Source organism: Eriocheir sinensis, chromosome 29 (genome assembly GCF_024679095.1).
Source record: "Eriocheir sinensis breed Jianghai 21 chromosome 29, ASM2467909v1, whole genome shotgun sequence".
NCBI classification, from domain to species: Eukaryota; Metazoa; Arthropoda; class Malacostraca; order Decapoda; family Varunidae; genus Eriocheir; species Eriocheir sinensis.
In genome coordinates, this window is record NC_066537.1 from 13,843,131 (window position 1) to 13,863,468 (window position 20,338).

The 20,338-nt window shown below is 38.2% G+C and overlaps 1 long non-coding RNA gene across 2 annotated transcripts in view; it reads right to left on the bottom strand.

Moving 5' to 3' along the window:
- LOC127005096 (uncharacterized) overlaps positions 1 to 20,338 on the bottom strand; it is a 42,695-nt gene that overhangs the window by 11,813 nt on the left and 10,544 nt on the right. For both annotated transcript variants that reach the window (XR_007758279.1, XR_007758280.1), the window contains exons 2-3: positions 20,012 to 20,062; positions 4,911 to 9,699 (exon numbers count right to left, since the gene is read on the bottom strand). This is a non-coding gene — a long non-coding RNA (uncharacterized LOC127005096). The remainder of the gene's footprint in view (positions 1 to 4,910; positions 9,700 to 20,011; positions 20,063 to 20,338) is intronic.

Sequence of the window (20,338 nt, forward strand, 5' to 3'; positions counted from 1 at the left end):
ACATTCTTGGTCTATTTTTAACTCAAAATCTCAGCCAGTCAGCTTCCCCAAGGTGTATCATCTCTACTAGTTCTTTTCCCCTCCCAGATGCAGACTTTATAAATGGGCCCTGTCTTCCCCTGTATGGAGAGGGGGGCTCATCTGGACAGAGTAGAGCCCTCTGATTTGAACACTTTGAGGAGGTAAGTATGAGGATGCCTCTCCAATCAAATATGATTCCCTTTTAGAGTCTCCGGCCTCTGGTGGGTGCAATGCATAGCAAGCTTTTTTTTATCTGTTTTGCCCGAGAGCTAATCCTTCATTGCAAAAATTATATATGTATATCTTCCACATCTTTCAACTACTACACATTTTTCCACATCTTTCAACTACTACACATTTTTCCACATCTTTCAACTACTACACATTTTTCCACATCTTTCAACTACTACACATTTTTCCACATCTTTCAACTACTACACATTTTTCCACATCTTTTAACTAATACACATTTGTCCACATTTTTCAACTTTTGCACATTTCCTCTAGATGACTCGCCTAGACTCACTATTCATTGATTATCTCTTTATTCAATTACTGTTTGTCCCTGTATTCATCATCTTTTTTTTAGCTCATTACATATATTTCAAAGAGTCAAAATTTTGTTAAACCCATCCTTACTCAATTTGCTTTTCATTCAATTTTCAATATTCCTCTTTGTCATTTATCTGTCCCTTTAAATTTATCTCTGTGCCTTGTACCCACCACCTGTCTGCCTCCCCAGCTCCATTAAATATTGCACATTCCTTCCTTGATAACTCGTCCACATCTGATTCAATATTTACTCAGTTCTCTCACTCCACTTTTCATTTTTTTATTTATTATTTTTTTTATTTGTTTATTTATCTATTTATTTATTTAATTTTATTTAGATAAGTTACTATTTATTTTATTTTATTTTATTTTATATTTTGTCCACTCCATCTCAGTTCTCTTTCCCTAGTCTACTTTCCTCATCCTCTGTCCCTTCCATCCTCTCCCATTCCTTCCATCTACCCTCCTCCACCTCTCCTGTTGCCAACCATTACGTGTTCCTCCTTCGCTGACTCACTCAGGCTCGCCACCCACTAATTACCCCAAACCTGCAAGTTCATCCTGCACTCAATTCATGGCTAGAAAGTATGAGGAGATTTAAGTTTTTTTTATTTTGGCATTTTCATCGATCATTTTCCTGTTTTCAGGTTTGCTTCCAGCCTTCCACGTTTACTGTTTTGCCTTTTCTTTCCATCTTCAATTATGCATTCTTTTTCTCTTGTGGTTACTTCTATGTTTATTGTTTCGTTGTTTTCTTTTCAAATACTATTACAACAACAGTATATTTAGTCTTTTCATTCTCTCTTTTCTCCTAAGGATCAATAGTAGCAGGTTAAAACACTAATTTCCGTGTCCTTTCAGACTATTACAACAAACCTGTTTTATTGAACTTCCTGGATATTAACACTTGTTTTAACACCTTTGAATTCTCCCTCAGACTTCCTTTTGGGTAATTTCCTTCCTTTTAGTAATACATCAAAGTGGAGGTTATTGCACAAGTCTCCATTCAACGGTCAATACTCTACTTTCCTCTTTTATTTTCATATATATCCGTTCGACTTTATATTTGGTTTCAGTTCTCACCCCTTGCATAGTTCAGCCTTTAACTCTCAAGTTAGTACATATACTGTAACAATTTCCTCTTCTATTTTGATTTCTTCTATTTTATATATGGTTCCAATTTTCCACCTTTACATATTTCAGTCTTTAAAGTATATATACTATAGGAGCAAAACACTTTAGTTCTACTTTCCTCTTATATTTTGATTTTTCTATTTCATATTTGGCTCTAATTTCCCATCCTTGCATAGTTGAGTCTATTCAGAAAAAAAGGTAATTATAGGAGCAAAATGTAACCTCCCCCCCAAAAAATTATGTGTACTTCAGGTGAATCTCCTTGTGTGAGGCAGCCATCACCTGCACTTGCTGTGGCTCACCTGGCTGACCTAACAAGGCCACCCAGCGAGGGGGTCACTTAGGTAATTAGGAATGGTGGGAAAGGAAAATTACAGGTCCATAATGAGTCCTTGCCATGCATCTCATTAGCTGGGTGAGGTTCGACATACGTACTCCAGACTTTTCCTTTATATTTGAATTTTAAAACATTTATTCTTTTCTCTTCATGTAATGACTACATACTAGTATTGTTGTTATTTTTTTTCATTTCTGGAGCTTTTTGTTTGTTTGCTTGGTTTAGTTTGTTAGAGGAGACATAGTAGAATGTCTTGAGGTTTACTGACAAAATATCACACAGGCCTGAGTTTGTATCTCTGTCCTTGGTTTCAGTTGAAGGAGAACAGGTACGACCAATGCTGCAGTCTATAACGGGGTTCATGCAGTGGCATACTTATCTATCAATGGCCGGGGGGCACCCGGGAACCCACTGTTGAGCATGAGGGGGCACTAGGCAAGTAAAGGTCATGGGCATTCTGATGCCACATAGAATTAGTTATTCTAAGATCAGATTAATAGTGGGTACTAGGGCAGGTGAGAGGGGGGCACTTGGGGGGGGGGGGGGGCACCAGATTCTCATGAGAAGGCATGTGCCCCCTCATCATTGGGCTCCTGAGTTCCAATAAATTACTCAGTGGCTTCCCATTTCTTCGAAAACAGATGACTGACTAGAATGTAGGAATATTCGAGACCTGCAAATGGGTCATGATAGCAATGTTGAAATGTTCAATGCTGTGAATTTTTTTTTGCATAATACTGACCCACATGAAGGAGTGACCATAACTTTGATGCTGTGATGAATGCAATGACTATATACTATCTTGGAAGTGTTTTATGAGTGAAGGAAGGACAATCTGTTTTGTTGGACTGGTTTATTCTCTCAATGCAACCAAAAGGCCAAAAAAATTACTTATGACTTAAAAGTACAACTGTTGACAGCCAGGGCCATCAACAGTCCTGATAATACTACAAAAAATATTTTCTTATGAAGCTAACTTCAATACATCATAGCCACAACCATCGCCAGTCCTGCTAAGACTATAAAGATGTTTGTTTCTGGGCATGAATTCAACACAACTGCCAAGATCATAAGCCATGTTACAGACCCTAGCCTGGTGTAGTGCGGCGACGGCCTGATGAACGAGCCACTAAGCCAGTGGGGTACATCTTTGGCCGACTCGGTAAGGAGTGGCTCTCCCGTCACGCTGGTCGCGGGTTCAATCCCAGGCAGGTCTTGATTAATTTCACGCAGAGGATGTGTGGGACCGAGAGAGTAATGGAAAAAAGAGAATAGAAAATCTCGTCATTAAACTGGTGGCATAGCGGTGGGATCCTATCCTGCGGTTCTGTTGAGTTTCCCCGAAGGGATGGCAGGTAGGATGGCCCATTCTCTCCGAAGGTAATAGAAAATGGGAAGTGTTGGAGGTATGTCTCTACGGGGACATTGTGAAATTGTGCACCAAAATGGGTCACTGTCTAAACACTGTCTCAACACACAGAAATTAATCTACATAGGGGGGAAAGCCGTGTAGTGTTCGACGGCCTGGTGAACGAACCTCCCATAACCCACTTAGCCAGTGGGGTACCTCTTTGGCCGACTCGGTAAGGAGTGGCTCTCCCGTCACGCTGGTCGCGGGTTCAATCTCTCACCTTGTCTTGATTAATTTCTCGTGCGTTTCGATACATGCAGAGAACGTGTGGGACCGAGAGAGTAATAGAAAAAAGAGAATAGAAAATCTCGTCATTAAAGAACAGCATTACCTCCAAAGAAATGGGATGAAGGCAAAGTGAGTGTCTTATGAATAAGTCCAAGAGTCGAGCTTCTAAATATGACACAAAGAGCAAGTGAGACAACACACACAAGAGGAAAAGCTCACCTTTTCCAACCGAAGTTTACGACCTGACAGCTAATGGGGGGGGCTTCACCCCTCTCGACCTCCCTTCTAACCAGGGGGGGGAGGGGACGCAGACCCCCAAACATGTATTTGCGACTTATTTCGGCGAGGAAGTATTTCTCGCAACATCGGCGGCACCGCCGAGGAGGCTACGCTTGATTGTTGGACGTTTGTAGAAAAGATATATGAAGAGCTAGTGATGTTTCATAAGGTAGGTAATGAAATACTGGCACGGTACTAAAACGAATCTTAACCGAAATTTCATTATAGAAAACACCCAAAGGTCTGGTTAGGCGAGATGTTTTATGAATGAACCATGTCACACACACACACACACACACACAAACACAGTAATTCAATGTTCTGCTAAACGACCACTTACAAGAACTACCGAAGTCCCTTGCAATCCATTGGGTAATCTCACCAAGGCTAAAGACGCGTACTCTCCAATTTATCGCTGCTATAAAACAAATACAAAGAATATAGTAGACGTGAAACCGCAACTTATGGGGACACATCACACTGTTAATTATAATAGACCTTGTGCTATGAAGGAGAACTGCGCCAATTACTCAACCGGAGGATCTCGGAGCGTCATTAGAAGCTTCGTTGGACGTGAATCCCCCCTCCACCCCCGTCTCACATTAACACTCCTCCACTAATTTCTACTTCAACAATTACATGTCACCGATAAGCTATTAAGTAAAAAACAGCGCATAATCTGTCGAAATGGATCAAAGTTTCATTTCGTTGGAATTCTCTCTCTCTCTCTCTCTCTCTCTCTCCCCGTTACGAAGACAAATTTCTCCTTTATTATTAATCACAACACCAACACTAACTAAACCAAAAACTATCAACAATAACACAAGAACAACAATAACTAAACCCCCCCAAAAAATATTAATAAGAATCCATGACTAAAAATCGTGAAGCTTCGAAACATCCCTCCAATATTTCTACAAGCCACAGGTCAACACATAATTATCTCACCTTCATTACGGCGTTCCTGGGCCTCCTAACACCTGCTTATTGTCTTGCCTGGTGTAATTAACCTTTACGTCAACTTCTGCGATCAAGACACCCGCGCACAATGCATAAAACGTCACTAATTTGTAATTCACTCCGTCTTCCTTCTTTAGCCTGTCCGCCATCTTGAGGTTCCAGTAATATGCTAACGTCCCCTTTCGTCTTTCAAAATCTTCAGAAATTATACGGAAAATGACCAATATAGATATAAAGAGTTGATATACAAGTGAACAATTGATTAAAATAAATCTTGCTATTTTTTGGAAAGAGGAGAGTAATTTGGTTTTGCTTTTAGATGAATTTTCTTACATATTTCAGTAACAAGCTGACGTGATTCGCTTTTGTCTTTTAGAATCCTCAGAAATTATACAAAAAAATAACTGAAAATTAATTAGAACATTGATATACAAGTGAACAACTGATTAAAATATAGATGAATCTTAAGAATAGCGGCTCCTCAAACGGTGCACGGTGTGGTGGACATTTCTAGCACGTACGACGGGGTTTTGACAAGCGGACAGACGTGTATTTTTCCACGCTGGCCTCACGATTTCTTTCAAGTCGATGGGCGATGAGACTGCGAGCTCCGGGATGAAGAAAGGGGAGAGCCCGCGCGGAAAAATGCACCTTGTGACATAAACACGCCTGTCCGCTTGTCAAAACCCCGTCGTACGTGCTAGAAATGTTGTAATTACCAAAACACCGTGCCCTAAATGCGCACCCGCTAGGAGCCGCTATTCTTAAGATTTACCAAAATATATATTGCTATTTTTTTTTGGATATGGGAAAGCAAAAATGATTTTGTTTTTAGATGCGTTTGCTTTCATATTTTCCGGTTCACGGCTCGGCTTCATGAAACGCTTGGGGTGTCAAGTTAGGTGGATCGGAACACTGGAGCTACTCGTTTTACTTTCACCTACTGCTGTTGTAAGTTTGTAATTATGTGTTGTTTTCGCGCAGTAACATATGGAAATGAACAAATTTGCTCCACTGATAAACTAGATTGACGAGTATTTGATATTTATAATGCTCTCACTCTCTCCGCAATTTCTGGCATTAGTTAACATTAGAAAGGAGTATTTTGACCTATTTTTTTTAACTATATTATCGATTATATGAAATGCTGTCTAATGCATACCTAACTAACCAACCTCCCTTGCTCGCTCTCCATAGTTTCTGGCATGAAATAACAGAAAAGGAGTATTTTGACCTATTTTTTACTTTATTATCGAGTATATGAAATGCTGTCTTATACATACGGTAACATACCTAACCACCTCCCTCCTCTCTCCATAGTTTATGCCATTAGATAACAGCAAAAAAAGGAGTATTTTTTTACCCATTTTGTCTGTTCTCGAGTCTGTTGAAATGCTGCCTCATACATCCTTAGCCTCCCCTTATTTTTTCAGTAGTAATAGAAATAGCCAGACCTAACCAGCCTCTCTCTTCTTTTCTTATTCAGTAGCAAAAGAAATGGAGTATCACGGGCCATTTCCTGACTGCCTGTTGCCGAGTCTACAAAATGCTGACCACTCCTAACCCAGACCACATTTGCTTCCTCCTTCCCCCGCCTGTCCCTTCCTGACTTCATTACCAACTTCTTTATTTATTTTCTTTTACGTTAGGCTTGGTGCACCGGTAGGAAGTTGAATGAGTGGTGTCATTTACTCCGCCTTATCAACTGTTATTTCACTTCCCCTTACCTCTCCACTTCCCCCTCTCCCTCTCCTCCTCTCCAATTGGTTATTTCCTTTTCTTCAGCATTTTCTACATTTTTTTTCCTTCTAACTTTAAGTTCTCTCATTTTGCTTCCCATTTTGTCTTCTCTCTCTTTTTCCTGTTTATGCTTGCTGAATTTGTTTGTGGTCATGTAAAATCCAAACTTTTTAAACTTTTTATTATGACCAAAGCTTAGGATGTTGACTTTCACATATTATATACTATTTTTCTAAGGGTTAATCAAACATGTTACAGGCTTGAGGGCGTCTCTCTCTCTTTTTTTTTTACATGAGATCCAAGACTTCATCATGAGTATATATAATGTGGTAGTTACTTTCATTGTTTCTTAGGTCTGTAGTGTGACTGATATTCATCTAATAATTAATTAATTTTGTAGTGTATTAATGAATAAAAATAATAAGTCTATGATGAATAAGCAAATATGTACGGTATCGTCTCTCACTATCATTAGTACAATCTCATTTTAATAGTTTTAACCATATCATCAAGAGCATTATCATCACCATTATTACTATTACAATCGTTCTCATTATTCTCTTCTTAGTACTCTCAGACTTCAATGTCACTATCCATTTCTTCATTATCAAACTTTCCTTACTTTTCCTCTCCCTAATCTCTCTCATCATTCAATAACATTATCGTTTTCGTCCTCACAAACAGTATCATTACAATTATTCTTCTCATTATCAATATTTCCCTCCCAGTCCTCTTCCTCCTCCTCATTATTAATATTCCCCCTCCTACTCCTCTTTCTCCCCGTTATCTTAGTCCTAATCACCCTTCATTACCCACTTTTCATTATCTCCATAAAAATCTAACATCACACTCAATTAGGTCCACACATCTTAGTCACTGCACCAAATTCTATTGCAGAAAAAAACACATTCATATTTGCATATTTCTTATTCTTAACAGCGCTACACAAAAGAAAAATTAACCTATTTATATCATCACTACTTAAAACATTTTCTTCTACATTTACAATACATCCTGTAAGCTATATATCCAAAATACTAATAAACTTTTAGTGTGAACTGAACAATGCCACATATATAATTGATTATTTATATATAAAGAACAGTCTCTGGCAAAATCACACACACACACACACACACACACACACACAATATATATATATATATATATATATATATATATATATATATATATATATATATATATATATATATATATATATATATATATATATATATATATACTATAGACACGATATATATGGCTGACTTTGTGGTAAAATATCTGACTGACTAGGTGGGTTGTTTGCTTGCTGACTGACTGGCTAAATGAATGGATGACTAGCTGCATTGATAGTAGCCCTGATCCTGGGTATGGTAATGGAGAGGCAGAGGTCTTGGAGGTGGAAAGGTTGAGAGAGAGGGACAAGAAAATCTTCGTAATGTGCCTGGGGGGAATGGCAAGAGGTCTTGGTGGGCGAGTACGTTGTGGAAAAGTGGTGGTATGTGTGTGAGCATGGCAAGACGGCGCTGTTAGATTTAGTAATAGTGTAAGATCCTGAGGGGAGTGATAAGAACCTAGAGGGAATGGCGAGGTGGTAGCGGAATGAGCAGAGGCGGAGAGGACATGCAGATATTCTAGGAAGTGGTGACAAAATCCTGGATGGCGTAATAAGATCCTAGAAGTGGTACGATCCTGAAGGGCGTGGCGAGGTGGCGGTGGAGAGACGTAGAGATCCAGAGCAAGGTTGATAAGGTCCTGAAGGTCGTGGCAGGATCCTGGGGTGTTGATAAGGTCCTGAAGGTCGTGGCAGGATCCTGGGGTGTTGATAAGGTCCTGAAGGTCGTAGTAAGATCCTGAAGGAGTGGTCATAAGGTCCTCGGGTAATGTCTGGGCGTGTAAGACCCGTCATCCATGCCTGAGCGCCTTGCCTGTGAACCTGTGCCTTCACAAGAAAGGGTCTCAGGGAATGGAGGACGGACTGACTGGGCGTTGCTGGGCGGGCTTGGCTTGTCCTGTGTGGGAGGAAGGAGAATGGTTGGTATTTGTCTCGGATTATTTTTAGGTATGTTTGCTTTTGCTATATATAGATGAGTGAGTGAATAGATGAATAAATGAATGAATGATTGTAGGTAAGAATGAATGAATATATGAATGGAGGTCGGAATGAAGCAATTTATGAATGAAAGAAGGAAGGAAGGGAGAAAAAAGAATGCAATTATTTAATACAAGGAATGAGACTATATGAATTAAGTGACTGAGTGAATAAATGAAGAAGAAAAGGAATGAGTGAATGCTTGAAGGAAGGAAATAGGGAGCAAGACAATATATGAATGAATGAGTTGACCGAATGGATGAAGGAATAAAGAAAGAAAGAAGAAATGTGTGAGAGAATACCAAGAGGGAAGGGAAGGTAAAAATAAGACATGGCTGAAGGACAGGAGGGAAGAAAGGCGCTGGTAATGCATGAATCAAGAAAGAATGAGTGATGTGTTTTCTTATCTTTGCTTTATTTATATACTCTTCTTCCTAAGCGATTAATGGAGTCTGAGTCTTTATATTTTCTGATGTTATTTCTCTGGTTTGAATGCACTTTCCTTTAGTATAATCATTAACAACAACAACAATAATAATAATAATAATAATAATAATAATAACAACAATAATAATAATAATAACAACAACACTTACTAGATTAAATGTTCCTCTAGAATGACTAATTATTTCCTTACATTACCATGCATTAAACTAAAAATAAAAGAAAAATAAGAGTAGATAGCTTTCATATTCTCTCTCTCTCTCTCTCTCTCTCTCTCTCTCTCTCTCTCTCTCTCTCTCTCTCTCTCTCTCTCTCTCTCAGTAAGGTGAACCAGGCTTATCTTGAAACAAGTGTGCAGGAGAGCCAGGTGTGCAAGGTGGGATGAATCTTCTTCCTGGTTAATTAGTCCAAGGTATTCCTCAGGTAGGATCTTCTCCAGGTAACTCTTGAATGCACCTGTTGTCCCTTCTTCTTTTTGTTGTCCCTTCAAAGTCACACCTGAGGAAGGGATGCTAATTAGTACAAGGTAGATTACGGTTTTACTATGGTAGAGAATAATGAAGACTGATCATATTAGGATTAAGAGACACAGATACACAAAAAAAAACACAGGTAGTTATGCAGATAAACAAAAACAACTCAAAGCTAGACAGAAAAGATGATAAGTGAATAAATTGATAGATGGTGTGAATTTACATATATAAAAAATGTAACTATCTTTCTGCATTCATGAACCTACAAGATTTATAGTAATATTAGGAACGATGGACTGATAGATATACATAAAAAGTGTAAGATAGATAGACAGATGGATGCTAATTGACCGACATATTGACTGTGGTATCTAAGCACTCAACAGTAAGACTGAGATTAGCTTAAAGTTAACAGGAAAAAAATCAAGATCTATACTGAACGATTGGTATGAAAATGTGGTGCCGGTTAAACATCGATAAAAATTGGTTGACACAAACAATGTAAGATTTATTAAAAATATATGGAACTATTTTGTAAGATATTAATGTGTAGGTGTAAGGAGTTATAAAGAAATATGCTACAGATAAAGAAATACCGTAATATAAAAGTAGCAGCAACAATAACAAAAGTAATAATGATTCTATACTTTGTAAACTATATACATGTAGGTACGATTGTAATATTAGTAACAAGAGAAGAAGAAAAAAGAAGAATGAAATAGAAGAGAAAAAGAAAGAACAAGTATATGAATCATAACCTAAAAACAACAACCATAAAATAATTGTAATACCAATAATAATGAGGAAAAGGAAGAAGAAGAAGAAGAAGAAAATGAAGAGGAAGAAACAAGGAAAGGAAAAAGTATATGAATTGTAATAAAAATAACAAGAGACAAAGACAAGGAAAAGTATATGAATCATGATAAAAATAACTACCATCAAATAATTATAATGATAATAATAACGAGGAAAAGAAGAAGACGAAGAAGAAAAGAATAAACAAGGACAAGAGTGTCTGAATCGTGATAAAAATAACCACCATCAAATAATTATAATACCTACCAATAATAACGAGAAAGAAGAAGAAGAGACAAGGACAAGTAAATGAATCTACAAAAATAACCATAAAAAAAATAATAGAAATAATAATGTCTTGGGTCTGTCTTGGGAGCACATCTTCACCAACCCACAATAAATAATAACAATCGCCAAACAAAAGCAGGAGATTCATGGTGAGTCTTCTTTAAGTCTGAATAACTCGCATTGTGTCCTGATACCACGAAACACGAATTTGTACCATTATTATTATTACTATTATCATTATTTATTTCAATAGCAGTAACTTAGTTTTGAATTATTTGTATGATCTACCAAATATAATCAGAGTTGTCCCTATGAAGATTGAATAAATAAATAAACAAAGAAAGCAAGAAAAATGGATGAAAAGAAATAATAAACAGCAGAAGTAGGAATAACCAAGAATGTAAAAGTTGCAGAAAGTTTGCTGCTAATTTGCTAGTTTGTTGAAAAGATGAGCATTGGAAGAAATATCCAACATATATAGAAAAAAAAAAAAAAAAAAAAAAGTGAAAAGAAAAGAGAAAAGAAAGATGAATGAATATGGGGAGGTAAGAAGGAAGCTGAAGCAATAATAATAATAATAATAATTTTCTGGTTTAGCTTGAATTTTCCTCTGGACGTTAAGAAAAGAGACGAAGGAAGAAGAACAAAGGAGGGGAAGAAGAACGAGGAGGAAGAGAAGAGGGAAGGAGAGAAGGGATGAGAAAAAAAAAATGGAGTGAGGAGAGGCAAAGTGAAGGAGAGGAAGCAGGTGAAGAGGAAAGGCAAGGAGGACGATATGAAGGGGAAGGGAAGAGGGCGAGGGAAGCAGAAGGGAAGGACGAGAATAAACAAAGGAAAAGAAGAAAAAAGAGAAGAATACAAAGAAATAACTGAAGGGAGACAAGGAGGAACGAGGAGAAGATGCAAGAAGACTGGAAGATAATAACAAATATAAGAAAAAACAGTGAAGAGAGAGAGAGAGAGAGAGAGAGAGGCGTCAGGATGGCTGGAAGGCGACCATGCAAAGGAAGAAAGGGAAGAGAAAAATAAAGAGGAGGAGGAAGAAGACGAAGAGGTGGTGGAGTACGAATTCAGAGAGGCAGCTTGAGGGTTCGGTCTGCGCTGCGGGGTACGAGTCCCCTTTTTCCCCTCAAGTCCCCTCCCCCTCCCCTCAGGCCCCATTTCCCCTCACGTGCACAGGCGGGAAAACTGACTCAGCTCCCCTACGACCGCGAGAGGGAGAGAGGAAGGGAGGGAGAGCGGCGGACGGATGGGCTGGGTGGATTGGGTGGTAGGAAGGGAGGGAAGGGAAGGTGGGTAGGTTTTCTCCCTCTCCCTGGCTCTCCCTTTGATCTCCCTCCTTCTCCCTGGCTCTCTCTCCCTCTCCCTGGCTCTCCCTTGATCTCCCTCCTTCTCCCTGGCTCTCTCTCCCTCTCCCTGGCTCTCTTCCTCTCCCTCTCTCCCTGGCGTCGTGGCTTCAAGGTTATCGTGGGCCGGCACAGTGGCGGCACCAGAGGCCCCGCCCAAGGGAGGAGGAGCCAGGGAGGAGCAGAAGCAAGGCCACACCTCCGAGCCATCGCGTGAGTGTGTCTGCCTGACTCGCGCGCGTTGCCTGAATTCGCTAAAAGCATTACCCGCGGACCCCCCTCGGAAAAAAAAAAGAAAGAAAGAAAAAAAAAAAAGAACTAACAAAAACCCCGTAAACACCCCCTTTTCCACCTTCACACATGCATGGGCGTTGGAGTACAGGTGTATGTGGAAGTGGTGGGTGTATTGGTGTGTCGGTGGTGTTGGTCGTGGTGGTGAAAACGGTGTCTGCAACATGGTCAGTGGTGCCACCTAGAGCAGGAGGGGAGAAGCAACACTTGAGCTGCTCGCCAACAGGTGGCCCTCACTGCCTCGTCCTCCTCCTCTTCGCCCTCCACAATCAATAGAGGAACAAAGCAGAGCAAAGATTAGGTAACGGTGTGTTGGAGGACGAAGGCGAGGAAGAGAGGAATAGAGGAAGAGGTGGAAGGGTTCATTTATTTTTATTCCTTATTTTCATCCGTCTAAACTAACCTAAACAACCTATCTATCTTTCTTCCCTACATCGGTACCTACTACTACAACTACCACTATCAACATTATTGCCACAACCTTTAAAACTAACTCCTCTTTTTTAGTCTCTCTCTCTCTCTCTCTCTCTCTCTCTCTCTCTCTCTCTCTCTCTCTCTCTCTCCACCTGCTAAGCCAGTAACGCGTCCACCCACCCTCCACCACCACCACCACCACTGCTTATTATTTCAGCACCAACCATCACCAGACAAAAAAGGAATAAATATATAAATAACCTCACCACACTCATTGCTCTTCTTTCATCACCATCAATGAATAGGAAAAAAAAGAGGAAAAGGATGAGGAGGTGGACCAGGAATAAAAAGAGGAGGAGAAGAGGGAAAAAAAACAGCCTCTCCACCACACCAAAACACTCCATAAAACAGAAAAATATATAAGGTAAAACAAAATATAAACAAAAATAGATCAAATAAAAAAACGACCCTCTTTCTCTTCTCCCTTTCCTTCCCCTTCTCCCTTCACCTATCCCCCTCCCCCTTTACCGGTCAGCGCACACCCTCACCTGTATCTTGATCACACAGGTAAAGTTGAGAGCAATAAAATGTAATTGCTTCCGCTGCTCTCTCTCTCTCTCTCTCTCTCTCTCTCCATTCAATTTGCGCCGTAAAGGGAAGCGTGTATGGGTGTATGAATGTGTGTGTGTATGTATGTAAGCAAAAAAAAAATAGAATCACTGTACATGCCACTTTAAAATTGTACATGACAACAAAACTGACACACACACACACACACACACACACCAGTCATGTACGGGTCAAGGTAACGATGGAAAAACGCACACCGCGGAAGGAAACAAAAATATATACATGGAAGTCAGGACTGGGCAACACTGAGTACGATGACCTGTGAGTGTATTATTATTACTATTATTATTTTTGTTGTTGTTGTTATTGCTGTTGTTGTTAGTGACGTCTTTCTCTATACAACATATATTTTTTTAAACACCTATATAGTAACATACACAGCTAATAATACTATAAATTCAGAACATACAAAGATGAAATGTTAGTAAAAAGTAAGAATAACACAAAATAATGCAGTACTCATATGCAACACAGTATATATAGCTAAATGAAGCACACAAGGATGGTGATACTGAAAATAAAGTAGAATATGTCACAGGACTAAAAAAATAATAATAATAAAGTAAAAAACAAACAAAAAACAATTCTATATAGTGAAAGGTTCCATTACTAGAAAAAAAAGCTCCGTATATGTAATATGTATACCTGTTTGAAAAATACCTGGACATGGTGATTATAAGAAAAGTATTGAGGGGAATTATGACTATGATAAATTTACAATCCTATACTTTTGTTGAACATTACATTAAATTTACAGAAAATACAGAATAATGAAATAATACGAACACTAATACTACTACTAATAAGTTGAAATAGAGCGGCAAGCAGAAATTTAGTAAAAAAAAAATATATGACTCACAGGAAAAAAGGTGTGGCACTTGAAAAAGCTGGCCGAGTGAAAAGTACGGAGAGAAATAGTTCATTGGTAGAAGAAAAAAAATACTGGATGGCTGACTGATAAATGGAAAAAATAAAGTTAACTGACAACTGAGTAGAAAATGATATCAGCTGCTTAACAGGTAGCAGGAAGGGAATGGTTGTTTGGTATGGAGAGAAAAAAAAAAAAAAAAATAAAAAAAAACTGGTTGCCAGCATAAAATTATTCATGGTTGATTGGTAGAAAATCAATGATAGGAAAGTGATCATATAAGTTGACTAATTGATAAGGGAATAATTTGGTAGAAGTGCTTGATTGGTTGGTAACAAAGTTGGTTGACAAATTGATAAAGGATCAATTATGGAAAAAAATAGCTGACTGATTGGTTGACAGCAACGTATTTTTTTTACTGACTGAGAAATAATAAATACGTAATGAAAATATAGCTAATTGATTGGCTGACGGCAGAAAAAATGGTTGTGTTGTCTAGCATATGAAGGATTACTGACAATATTTGATTTATTGATGTGTTGTCGGAAAAACAAAACAAAAAAAGAAAAAAAATTAGTTGATTGGAGATTACTAAGAACAAAAATGAATTAATTTGTTGGCAGAATTTTATTTTTTGGTTGACTGACTGTTAAAGGATGATAAAACATGGTTGATGGATTGATGAGTTGGCAACATAAAAGGGTTGGTTTAATGACTTTTTTAGTAATAGAGGTAGCAATAAAATCAGATAAGGTAGAGGATTAATGGAAAAAAAAAAAAAAGTGTGATTAGCTGTCAGAAAAAAAAGTTGGTTGACTGAATGATTAGGGATATATATATATATATATATATATATATATATATATATATATATATATATATATATATATATATATATATATATATATATATATATATATATATATATATAAAGTTGATTGACTGATTGAAGATAAATTGAAACAAAAAACAAAAATGAATATATATTTGCCAGCAGGAAAAAAAAATGTTGGTTGATTAATTACAAGTGGAATAACCACAAATAAAGATTGGTTGATTTCTTGGTAGGAAAAAATGCTGGATGACTAACTGCATGGAGATCAACTATACAAGAAAGGTAGATTAGTTGGTCGGAAAAATGCCGGTTGATTAAATACATGGGATCAACTATACAAAAAGTAATTTGGTTGATTGGTTGATAGAAAAAAAATGTTGGTTGACTAGTTACATGGGGACCAGCTATACAAAACAAGAATTGGTTGGTTGACTGGTCAGTAGAAAAATGTTGGTTGATTCTTGGGTAGTTAGGTTGCTTGTAGGTCGTTGTTTGCCGTGACCTGGAAAGTTAGCAAGTTGTACAGTTCTCCCGTAATGATGTAGCTCTCAACTATACAACCTACTACCTCACCAGAACTCCGGCTTTATCTCTCTATATCTCTTCTTTCTTCTGTAATTCTTCTTTTTCTTCTTCTTCTGTATTCCCTCCATATTTTTCATCATCGTTTTTTTCTTTTAGTTTTTCATCACTATCTTACCGAACTTCCAGCTCTCTTTATCTCTCTTTTTGTCTTTTCATTTTCCTTCTTCTGTATTTCTCCTACATTTTTCTTTTCGTCATCTCTCAATTATTTTTTTTTCCTTGATTTCCTTTGCCTCCTCACCACAACTACGATTTTCTTTATATTTCTTCTTTGTATTCTCTTTTTCTTTCTGTATTCCATACTTTCTTTATCCTCGTTTTTTCTATCATTTCTTCATCACTATCTCATTAAAAGCTGCGACTTCCTTTGTCTTCTTTCCCTTCTTCTTCATTTCTTTTTATTTTATTTTTCATCGTGTTTTTCTCTCTCAATTTTCTCACTATCCTCTTTTTTTCCTAACTTCCTCTCCTACTTCACCACAACTGCGTCTTTACCTCTCTTCTTCTGTCCTCTTCCTTTCTTCCGTATTCCTTCTATATTTTCTTTGTCATTGTTTTAATCTTTCATTTGTTTCTCACTATCAACTTTTCCTTATTCTTCTTTTTCTTCAAACTTTACTACCTCACAAGAATTACAACTTTCTCTATCTACCTCTTTCACTTTTTCTTCAATATTTTTTGTTATCGTTTTCTATTTTTCTGTATTGTGTGTGCCTCATTATCGATTTTTTCCTTTCTTTTTTTTATTTCTACATTTCCTTCCCCTTCCTTGCACGCGTTTCTTTTCCTCTATTGTGTCTATTTCCGTTTCTCTCTATAGATTTCCTTTCGTTTCTCTTCTCTTCGTTCAATCCTTTTCTCCTTTTATCTTTCCCTCTTCTCTGGCACTTCATGATTTGCCTTTTTTGTTTGTTTATTCATACCTTCCGCATCAATAGTAATCTTCAACACTTGTTCTAGCTTCCTATTTCTTTTTATATTTCTCCTTATTTTCTCCGTTCCTCTTCCTGGTAGGCAAGTTATAATTAGCTCCAGTTATATTACCAAGAAAAGTAAACAAGAAAAAATAACAAGGTCAAGAAAAGTAAGTAAGCACCTCTTCTGATATATACTCTCCTCTCTCCTATTTTCTTTTGTATCTCCTTCATTTCTCTTCCTCTATGATTTTCTTTTCTTTCACTCCCCTTTTCTTCGGCAGTTTCCTTTGAGAGGCAGAACTGAACGGAAAGAATGACGGCGAAAAAGTAAGCAGCTCTTCTATATATTATCCACTCTTTTTCTTTTGTATCTCCTGCATTTCTCTTTCTCTATACCTTTTTCTTCTCTTTCTCTCCCTTTTCTTCAGCCCAGTTTCCTTTGAGAGGCAAAAATGAACAGACTAAATGAGAGCGAAAAAGTAAGCATCTCTTCTATATATTCTCCACTCTTTTTCTTTTGTATCTCCTGCATTTCTCTTTCTCTATACCCTTTTCTTCTCTTTCTCTCCTCTTTCCTTTGGCACAGTTTCCTTTGAGAGGCAGAAATGAACGGAAAGAATGAGTGTGATGATGCTGAACAGTGCGCTACATTGAAAAAAGAACACGTGCCTCTCTCCTCACTTTTGTTGCTGGCGAGTGTTGATTCTGAGAACAGAAGTAAAAGAAAAAGAAAAACAGAAAACAGCTCGTATATATGTCTACCTTTAAGCTGAGACGGAGTAACAAGCGAGTGTGTGTGTCTGTGTGTGTATTCTCTTTGATACTTTAGTTCGTTTACTGAGGATGACGACTTGTGTGTGTGTGTGTGTGTGTGTGTGTGTGTGTGTGTGTGTGTGTGTGTGTGTGTGTGTGTGTGTGTTGCTTCCTAATGCTGAGTACAGAAGATGTATGTCTCGTGGCTTATGCTGAGGACAGATATCTGCGTCTGTTTCCTATTGATGCTGAATGCTGAGTAACGTGTCTCCTCCATGGTGCTGAAGTCAGGAGTAGAGAGTGTCTCCTCTTGATGATGCTGAGTCTTGTGCTGAAGTCAGGGACCACGTGTGTTTGTCCACTCTTCCTGCTGCGTCGTGTTGAGGGCAGAGTAGAATTTGTCTGATACGGAGTTGTGCTGGTCAAAAGAACCGCGTGTGTGTGTCCTTCCTTCCTGCTGCTGGGTTTAGTTGAGGGCAGAGTAGTTTGTTTGTCTCCTCTTGGCGGTGCTGAGGTGCGTGCAGGGATCAGCTTATCCCCGTAGAGTCGAGCTTGTATAGACTGCCACAAGTTCGGATCTACGGGTTTAAGCGGGTCTCTAGGTCTTTCGATGGCTCCTCGACTAGCTGGGTGACTGGAGGGCTGATTGGTTGGCTTCTTGGGTGACTAAATGACTGACTAGCTGATACAATAGTCTAGTTTTGTCATTAACACTAGGTGGCTGCCTGACTGACTATTTGGCTGGCTGATAACAAGTAGTATGTCTAGTTTCCTGACTAACTATGACTTTGACTGACCGGGTAACTAACACTCATTGAATCTTTGACTGGAGCACTGATCATGATGTCTTTACTATATACGAAAAACAACAGCAACAATGACAATAATAATAATAATAACAACAACAATAATAATAATAATAATAATAATAATAATAATAATAATAATAATAATAGCTTGGGCCCACTATACTTCCCTATCCTAACTCATAAACGACTTCACTATTGCAATCACCACCAGAGATGATAGATAAATAGACGAAAACGAAGAAAGATAAAGAAAAATGAAAACAGGAAAAAGGGAACAGAGGAAGGAGATAAATTAGAGAAAACGGAAGACACAAGACCACAATCAACCCAACCCTTTCCTTCCCCGCCCTCTCCCCCTTCCTCTCAATCCCCATTCCTTGTGACTCTGCTTGGCACTGTTTTGCCCCTACAGGATGACACAGCGGCCACATCACAGCAGGAAACAGAAGTCACATGAGGATAAGGATGAGGAGTACGGTGTGTTGGTGGTCACGTGTTATCTATTTTTAGTGTTTTGTAAGTCGAGAGAGAGAGAGAGAGAGAGAGAGAGAGAGAGAGAGAGAGCAATATCATGTAAAGGCAGATAACTCAAGAATATTTCCTCCTTCAGTACACCTGCTCCTCCTTCTCTTCTTCCTCCTCCTCCTCCTCCATTTCCTTCGCTACAACTGACTACCTTCCCTTATTATCATATAAACAATTGAATAAATGGATATGAATGAATTAAATAACAGATGAAATACAAATTAACAAATGAAACCGAGAAATAAAAAGAAAAGGAAGAACGATTTACCGAAGAGGAAGAAAAAAATGCAATATTTCTGTAAAAAAGGAAGAATGGAAGGGGAAAGGGACAAATATAATATAAATGAAAGGAAAGAGAAGGTTATGAAAGTAGTGGGGAGGAAGGGATGTAGGAGAAAATAACAAAAGTCAATGAGAAAAGGAAGGGAGGAAAGAAAGAGGAAGAAATGAAGGATGGAAAGGGAGGGTAAGTGAGAAGGGAAGAGGGGAGAAAAAAAAAAGGGGGAATGGAGGACGGAAGAAAAGGATGGAACAGAAGGCCAGAGGAAGGAAAAATGAAGAAAGAAGAAGGAAAAGGAAAGAGGAACAGGGAGGGAAAAGAAAAAGAAGAAAGTGAGAAGAGGAAGGGACGAAAAAGAGATAGAAGGAAGTAAAGAGAGAAAAGGAAGGGAAGAATGAAAAGGATGGAGATAAATGGTAGTAAAGATAGAAAAGGAAGGGAGAAAGAATGAAGGGACGAAAAAAATGAGGGAAGCAAAGTGGGAGGCAAAGCGAGGAAAGGGACGGAAGGGACGGGGAGAAGGAAGAGGAAGAGGGAGGGAGAGAGAGAGAGAGAGAGAGAGAGAGAGAGAGAGAGAGAGAGAGAGAGAGAGAGAGAGAGAGAGAGAGAGAGAGAGAGAGAGAGAGAGAGAGAGAGAGAGAGAGAGAGAGATTGTATGTATGTATGAACTATAGATAAATAGATAGGTAGGTAGACAGAACTGCTTAGAACACTACATAAATAATAACAATAACAATAATAATAATAATAATAATAATATCGTAGTGGTAGCACCAAATGAAACCTTATCAAAGTAATAGTAACAGAAATATTATTATTATTTGTAGAAGTAGAGGTGATGACAGGAATAGTAGTAGTAGTAGTGGTGGTGGTAGAAGCAGTAGTAGTGGTGGTAGCAGTAGTATTAATATTATTGGTAATAGTAGTAGTGACAGCAGCAGTAGTAGTAGTTATAGTAGTGCCATCATTAGCTACGTACAGGTGAGACATTCAATATTTACCTGTCCAATCAGTCTCCTTGTTGCCAGGTGCTCTTGAACACACACACGCACCTGTGAAATTAGACACGGAGGTGAGTCAAGGCACACAGCGACGGTAAATAAACAAACATAAACAAAGACAAAAATAAACATACATGTCACAAAAGGTACTGGTCATAATAGCCTTCAAATTGCACGTAACATTTTTTTCTTCATAATTTTCTTACATTATTTCTCTTTAGTTTGAGTTAGCTGGTATATATTTTCCTTCGTGTGTATTCTTTGTGATTCTAAATAAAATAATTATCACGATTTTTTTTATACTTTTTGGGATACGAAAGGAGAACC